The sequence below is a fragment of the Hippopotamus amphibius genome, chromosome 5 (assembly GCF_030028045.1).
Source record: "Hippopotamus amphibius kiboko isolate mHipAmp2 chromosome 5, mHipAmp2.hap2, whole genome shotgun sequence".
Lineage (NCBI taxonomy): Eukaryota > Metazoa > Chordata > Mammalia > Artiodactyla > Hippopotamidae > Hippopotamus > Hippopotamus amphibius.
Window position 1 is genome coordinate 133,748,700 of NC_080190.1, and position 8,284 is coordinate 133,756,983.

General features: G+C 45.6%; 1 pseudogene; it reads right to left on the reverse strand.

Annotated features, from left to right (window-relative positions):
* Positions 1–6,649: 6,649 nt before the first annotated feature.
* Positions 6,650–7,089, reverse strand: LOC130854514 (protein C19orf12 homolog; annotated as a pseudogene).
* Positions 7,090–8,284: the final 1,195 nt, after the last annotated feature.

Sequence of the window (8,284 nt, forward strand, 5' to 3'; positions counted from 1 at the left end):
CAGGCAGTTAGCTAGGGTGGTGGGGATGTTGAAGACTGAGCACATTTTGTGGGGGAGGGGGTGAATTTGTAGATACAGTCTTTGAAGAGGCCTATGAAATCTTCTTTGTGGGTTTGGAGCTCAGCAGATAGAACTTGGCTGGAGATACAGATTTGTGTGGATCCGATGGATAAGATGGACAGGGGAGGGTGTATTGAGTGAGGTTTTAGAACCCTGGGGAACACTGAAATGTAGGGCATGGAACAAGAAGTGTCAGGATGGAGCTTTAGAGGAAGCAGGCAGAGAGGCAGAGGACGTACCCACTCGTCCAATGAGATGCTTACGCATGCTGGCCCTCCAAGCACTTGCCACTTCTCAGAGGAAGAGGCATCTGCTCTCTCTTCCACCCCTTATGTGTAACCAATTCAAGTGTAGACTGAGAAAAAGTAAACACTGGCAAAAATTGTAAAGAGATGTGGACTCTTTCAGTCTCTCTTTCTGTCCCACTTTATTTCTGGCCTCTGCATCGCAACTGCTGACTCTCCCAGGTCACATTCATTCAGGGCCAAATGATTGTAGATCTCACAACTGACAGTGACTTGATAGATTATTTAATTGAACTCCCAACTCCCTTATACGAAAGGTAAGGAAATTGAGCCTCAGAGAAGGCAAGATGTTCCATCAATTGCTTTTTTTTTTAAATTTTAGTTATTTTTTTATTGGCTGCGTTGGGTCTTCGTTGCTACGTACAGGCTTTCTCTAGTTGCGTCGAGCAGGAGCTACTCTTTGCTGTGGAGCACAGGCTTCTCGGTGCACAAGCTTCAGTAGTTGTGGCACGTGGGCTCTGTAGTTGTGGCTCAGGAGCTCTAGAGCGCAGGCTCAGTAGTTGTGGCGCACAGGCTTAGTTGCTCCGTGGCATGTAGGATCTTTCCGGATCAGAGGTAGAACCCCTGTCCCCTGTATTGGCAGGCGGATTCTTAACCACGGAGCCACCAGGGAAGCCCCATCAGTTGATATTTTAACTGAACATAGTTAAGGCACTTTCCCAAGGATCCCTACTCAGTAATGCTCCATTTTTTATTTGGTGATAATGGCTTAAGACGAAAGTACTGGAGTGTTCACATCTAATTCAGACTACAGTCTTGCCAACCTCAAATCTAATGGTGGGCATCTAGACACAAGAAGCAAAAATGGGAAAGAAATGGGGGAGATGAGGCCTGCCTCCAGACAAATGCACTGTTAAACTAAAAATTGAGGATACCTTATAAAGTAGGAAGTACAAGGAGGAGAACTGTGATTTCCTTTCCAAGATTACTCTTAGAGGAAGATGGTCCTGCAATGACCCTGGATGAGATGTTGAACGAGAAAAAGGGAAAATAATGTGTGATTTACGTTGCTCCTGAGATCCGTAGAGATTGTGCCGTGTAGCACTGAAGGCCTTCCTGTTGGAAAGTGAGCCGGTAAAGTGGTGATGGCCTAAATTACCTGTGTATTGGCCGATTCATAGACTGCTCTTCCTCCTTAGAAACAGAATGTCGGCTTTTAGCTGGACATATTCTTGCATAACCCAGAGACTCCATTTTCCAGGCTCCTGATAGTATGATGGGTATAAATAGAGATAAAGTCTTCTTAATGGGAAAGACATCCATGCTTTTTTCTGTTTTCTCCAGCCAACTGTCTTCACCGTGGACATGATGGCCCTAATCCTAGCAGCCATCTTAGCCCGTGAAAATGAGAGCCACAGAGAAGGTCCCCGTCTCAGCCGTGCGCTTCTCACTTCTGAGTTTCTCTTACACAAGAGAGAAATAAACTTCTGCTGAGGTTAAGTCATATTGTTTGTGCTATTAATGCAGCCTAACTGAATCCGTACTGATGGACTTGTTTTCTTTTATTGGGTTTTGAGCAGTTATGAGAGTAAAAGCCCTTGGTGGGTCTAATTTAAAGAATGTGACCAAGAAGTAATATTTAACACAATTAATGATGAGTTTGTATAAAAAGAAGACCTTAACTTTGTAGAGCTGTTTACATTTCACAAAGCACTCTTCTTGCTTTATTCTTAGCTCTTTACATTCAAGCTGAATTGTTTAAAATTTGACTTTTAAAAATAGCTAAAGTATATACTAATGTGGTTACTGTCATCTCCAGCTTGGTCACTTATTACCTACATCCTAGACAAAGATCTTTAATCTCTAAGGCTTGTTTATCTCATTGGTCAATCATAGACAATAATTTCTTATTTATAGAATTAGAGTAAATGAAGAGGAAATACACCATAGTGATTTAAAGTATTAATCCCAATTAATTTCCTAACAACTGTGTGACCTCAAGCAAATTGTTTCTTTGTGCCTTGATTTTGTAGTCTGTAAAGTGGGAGTAATAAAGCAGAAGTCACTTAAGGATTTTGTGAAGAGTAAATGAAATCATGCCCATGAATCAGAGTCCTGGACACATAGTAAGGGCTCAGGAAGTGTTAAGTTATTTTTCCCAAACTGCCTAAGACAGACCCTTGATATGTCTGGGCCACTCAACAAACCATATTGCTCTGCAATGGTAAGAAATCTCAGAGAAAGTCTTGTATCATGGTGAGTACTGAGCTTTTGGAGTAAGCAGAGCTTCTGGCTCAGTGCAATGTTTCCTGAGAAAAAGAGCAGGGGCCCAAGGCTGGAGTGAGTGGAGGCAACCTGGCCAATTGCCATGCCCCTCTTTTGGCCACAGAAGAAATCTTGTGTCTTGAGCCAGCAAAAGAGCTTGCCTGACAGCTGATGAAACCCACCATGCTCTGTGTCCTTCCTGCTCCCCAGGGCAAGCCAGAATCACAGACTCAGACTACTATATGGGATTGAGTCAGCCTCCAGGGTCATTCAGGGAATGAAAAAACCTTTGCGGGAGTCTCCAGCCAGGATGGATGATGGTGGCAGACGGGGAAACTAAGCACAACCCCACGAGGACAGAGATGACACTGTGAGATGGGGAGATGGGCTCCTGCAGAGGCAAGAGACCTTTAAAGTTGCACATGCACATAACCAGTGGAGGCGAACATCCCGGGGCATCTGATAACCTCAGGAGGGAAACCAGATCAAGGAAATGCCAGCGATGAGGATCACATGCCTAGCACCAGAGATAAGGCTTATCAGAAAGGGTCTGCTGTGAGGCTACAATGGCTATCCCTAAATTCTCAAGGCACCCTCTGCCCAGGAGCCCCTCACCATCACCTATCAGTGATGTGTCCTTAGATATGTCACTGAGTATACAGCTCAGAGCTGTAGTTAAGAGCAAGGCTCCTGACACTGGATTCAGGCCTGAACCTAATGCACAAGCTCTGTTACTTTTACTCAGCAAGTCACAAAATCAAATGAAGCCTCGCTTTTCCCATCTGTAGTATGTGTAGCACAGTACCTGGCCCCACCTATAGCATTGCTTTAGGGCAGCACTGGTCAGAACTTTGGGCAATGATGGCATTGTCCTACACCTGCATAGTCAAGACAGTAGTCGCTGGCCACATGTAGCAATTGAGCACTTGAAATGTGGCTAGTATGACTGGGGAATTGAACTTGAAATTTTATTTGAATTCATTTGAATTTCAATAGCCTCATGTGACTAGTTGTTACCTTATTGGACAAGGCAGCTATTCTAGGGACTAAATGAGATAGTGTCTTATATAACTGTAGCTGGCATCAGGACATGATAACTACTAGCTGGTATTGTTATTAAACTTCTTATAGCCTCACTTTCCTCATTATATGAGATTAAAAGTAGTACCCACCTCATGAGTTTGTTGGGAGGATTCAATAAAATATCACATGTGAAGTAACAGGCACAGCGCTTGGCACAGTGCAGGCACTTAGCAAATGTGACTTCCTTTCCTCTTCTATTTCAAATTCTAATTTGGCATTGCCAAAATAACTATCCGTTGATGTACAAGAACATTGAGAACCCATAGTGAGATTCTCAGCAAGCAGTTGGATTGTTCAGTAGTCACCTGCACATCTCTAACGCTGCCTTTGGCTGAAAAAAAGTCTGCTTGAGCAAGTAAGAAAAAAAAATATTGGCAGTGATAACGTGCACCACGAGAGTTCCACAAATATGCATTTGGCAGAAGCCTGACTGTCCAGACAGATCACAAACCACTAGGCAACGCACCTGCTAGACGACAGGGAATGTTATTGCTGTTATAAAGATATGATTTATGAGTAATCTATACCCCAGGCAAAGACTCGCTTATAGCAGACCTATTGTCCAGACTAGTCATCGACACTCCAACTGGGGGAATGACAGCACTGATTGAAGAGACAGCAGGGTAGCCCGTGGAACTGAGCAAAACACTTGACCCTGTGGTCAGTGGGAGGGTGAGACTTGAGACAGGAAAAGATGCTGTGTTGTAGCTACTTATCCAGATGTTGCAATGGCTGCAGAGGAAAACAGAACAATTGCAGGTGTGTTAGTCTCAAAAGGAGTGGCTTCTTCAGCCTTCTAACAGCAAGGGGGATTTTTAAGCAATGTCTTGTTGGTAAGAGGTCAGAAAAAGAGAAAGGATGCAAACAGAGGCAGGCTTGGGAGAAGCAGCTTTGCTATTTTCCCCAAATTATTGCCGGTATCTGCTCACTGGTTCTTGAAACTGCAGCTAGAGACTGGTTTCACTGAAGGATGCCCTCTCAAGGGTAAGCTGACACTAGATTTGATTGCAATTATAATTTTTAACTTTTGGGCTGTGGTACCTTCAAATCTGACAAGCTTTTTACTTACAGGAGCAAGTGGAGCAATTGCCTAAGTACATGGAGTCTTTGAAGAGATCTGTGTCCTGGAGGGATGCTGTGTGTTATGGCGATGGTGTAAATGTGCTGAAAGGGGAGGTTTCCTACCATGGCTGTATACGTATGTCATGGGAGTGACCAAAATGCTTTATAGGCACACCAGAAGCTTTCTGAGGATGAATCTGAATACCCGCATCCTTCTCCTCCCCCATCATCACCATCCTCACGATCAACGTCATATGCTATGCAGCAGACAGTCTGCTAGGTAACCTATGAACTTGTAATTTATGATCCTCAGAGCAATCGTACAACATAGTTAGTCCCATTTTACAGGTAAGGAAACTGAGGCTCAGAGGGTAAAACCTGAGTAAGTCAAGGTCACATAGCTAATAAGTGACAGAGCTGGATTAAAATCCTGATACTGCCCACATGTGCTATGATCTATAGCACCCAGTGCGCTCTTGCACTAGGTCCCTAATATGGCTAACATGAGTGAGGAACTGAATTTGAAATGTTATTTAATGTTAATTAATTGACATTTAAATTTAAATACCCACATGTGGAGGGTGGCTACCTTATCCAGCACCACTCTAGGGACCAAACAAGATAACATCCTTTATCACCATACCTGGCACCTGGTCAGTGCTTGACCAGACTGAAGCTGCTGGACCTTCATTATGTTCTGATTTCTAGAATTTGTTGAATACAATTATGGACAATTTCACTCCAGACAACCTGTTATTTCAATAACTCAATCAAAACCACATCATTTATAATGTACTCCTGCTCTGTGGTTTTTCTTTTCCTGATCCTCTCTTATCTGTCCTCTTCCTTATTTGAATTCATAACCTAAAACCGTTAACCTCTTGAAGTAGCTGTAAACTCTGTGGTATTAAAGCCAAAAATATTCTCTAAAATAAAACAATGATATTAGGCAAGTTATGAAAGATGATAGGATGACACACTAACCAAAATGGATAATTGTAGGTATTTATAAATAGTAGTATTGGCATGATGTTTTATGCTCTTGTCACTTGCAGATACTTTAAAACACTTAGTACCATTCGTTGCATATCTCCACGTCCACTAATAATTTTTTGTCTGTCTGTCTTTCTTCCTTTTTTGTTTTTTTTTTTGTTTGTTTTGTTTAGAAAACATTTATTGTAGTTTGATGACACAGTCTAGTTGTGGTTCTGAAAGCAACGTGAGAACAGTATTAGGGGAAATTTAGGGTGGACACGTTTCTTAGAGATAGTTTATGATTCTACCATTTCAGAAAGAGCAATACTTTTTACTGAAAATATTTAATTTGAAAAGCAGAACTCAAGAACTACTATGACTTTTCAGATAGGGAAAGCAAGCCCCTGGGAGGGCGAGAGCCCAGTCGGGCAACTAGTCGGGGAGGGGCTGGGTGCCACTGACATTTGTGGCTTCACTCAGCAGGCCCACGGGCCCCTCCCTGAGGAAGTCACTGGGTGGGGAAGGGGCTTTCGAGAGGTAAACATGATTCCAGCAGGGGCCAAGGGGGTTGGGGGCAGGCAGTCCCGCAACAGGTGCCTGGACAGGCATCAGCTTCACGTAAGGAGATGACAAGGCTGAACGTGATAACCTTCTTCCAGCTCCCCTGTGAGAGTGGATTCAGAAACCTGCTGCCGTGTGGCAGCGGGCACGACTTCGCTCTTCACCAGCTTCCCAGTCAAAGGGCTGTCAGGGCTCACAGGCGCACATGGATGCAAAACATAGCATCTTCTCGAGTAATTTCCAGAACATAATACAGCACAGCAGCAGCCTCTCCAGCAGGAGATTTCGCTACAGTTTAGGGTGATATATCGATGATGTGGGGCTTCCTGCGGCTCCCCGGGCACCTTCCATGAGTCGGGGGAATCATCTAAACGGACCCCACTTCCCCCAGCAGAGGCCTAGTCTCCGTACTGCACTTCCGCCCGGAGCTCTTCGCGGACGTCGCTGGTCAGCATCGCCAGCAGCTGCTGCTGCAGGGCCTCGCTACCCAGGCCAAGCATGCTCAGCTGCACCACGCCTGTCCGTTCCAGGTGCCTGATGATGGCAGTGGCTTCGTTAAAGAGCTTCTGCTGCTCGGCAGGCGGCAGCTCCATTCTGCTGTGAGGAACTGGCTTAGACTGTCCGCTCGTCATCCACGCCCCTAGCACACCTCCGACGGCTCCGCCAACGGCTAGTCCTGGTGGGCCGCCCACCAAACCACCGACGAAGGCTACGGCCCCTGTGATCAGGGCGCTCCCCCAACCCCACCCGCCCACCCCGCCCTGAGTGCTTGACGGCCTCCCTCATTTTCGGAGACGGAGCGCAGCAGCCTCATGAAGTCCTGCACCGCGACGGGCATCGCTGCTGTGATGCAGCGACACGCGCGCGCCCAGGCACACACAGGAGTTCCTGCGGGAGGTGACACGCACACACACCCCTCCATACGCCCGTTTCTCCATAAGGAAAAAGAAGGCACTAAGAGAGACCGGCCTGGCACTGGAGGGGTAGGCCCGCGGCCAGCTGGCACCCCAGGCGCTCCGGGGGCCCCCCTGGCTTCGGTGGCTCGCGGCCCTTTACCTGCGGAGGCGGCGCCCAGAGGTCACAAGCCGGCAGGCCTTGCCTTTATTTCAATGGTCACTTTCTGCTATAGACTGAAGCTTTGTGCCCTCCCCCAATTCATGTGTATTCCCATGTTAAATTCTAACACCCAATGTGATGGTATTTGAAGGGGAGGCCTTTGGGAGGTGATAAAGTCATAAAGGTGAAGTCCTCCTGAATGGCATTAGTGCCCTTACAAAAGAGATCCCAGAGAGCTCCCTTGCCCCTTCCCCCTTGTGGGGACAAAGTGAGAAGATGGCCATTTATGAACCAGAAAGTGTACTCTCACCAGACACTGCCTTCGTCTTGGACTTCCCAGCCTCCAGAACTGTGAGAAATGGATTCTTGTTGTTTATAAGCCACCCAGTCTATGGAATTTTGTCATAGTAGCCCGAGCTAACACACTTCTTTTATGTGTCTTTTATTACAGATCACTGCACATACTTAAGGAAAAAGGCAAACTCTAACCACACCAACCAAAATAAGTAAATGAACATAAAATAATAAAGAGATTCATTAAAGAAAAGGAGAAACATTAAGATGAGATATTGGACTCTTGACCTTGTTTCAATAGGCAGCACTAAAATAATATTTACGGTAGAGAACAAATTATACAGACTAAATCTTTGTTGTCCCAATAGACAAACCGACACTGACAGGGAGACAGTTCTGAGTCAGGCACACGGGAGGGTTCGCTTCTACTGACTCAGCCACCCCAGCACCTGGACGGACCCACGCCAGAGCTCTAGTTTCCCCGGAAACTTGTCTGCCAGGAGGAGGAAACTGTGACCCCAAACCCACAGATCACTGGGCTCTTTGCTATTAACCACCAGGGTCCCTTAGGCATTGACTGTGTCATAAATTTGTCTTTGCTGTTGTTTTTTAATCCACAAAGAAGTAGAAAATTCTCCTCTTAACTACTTCTCAGGTTTTGTCCCTTTTCATACTCTTCAGGT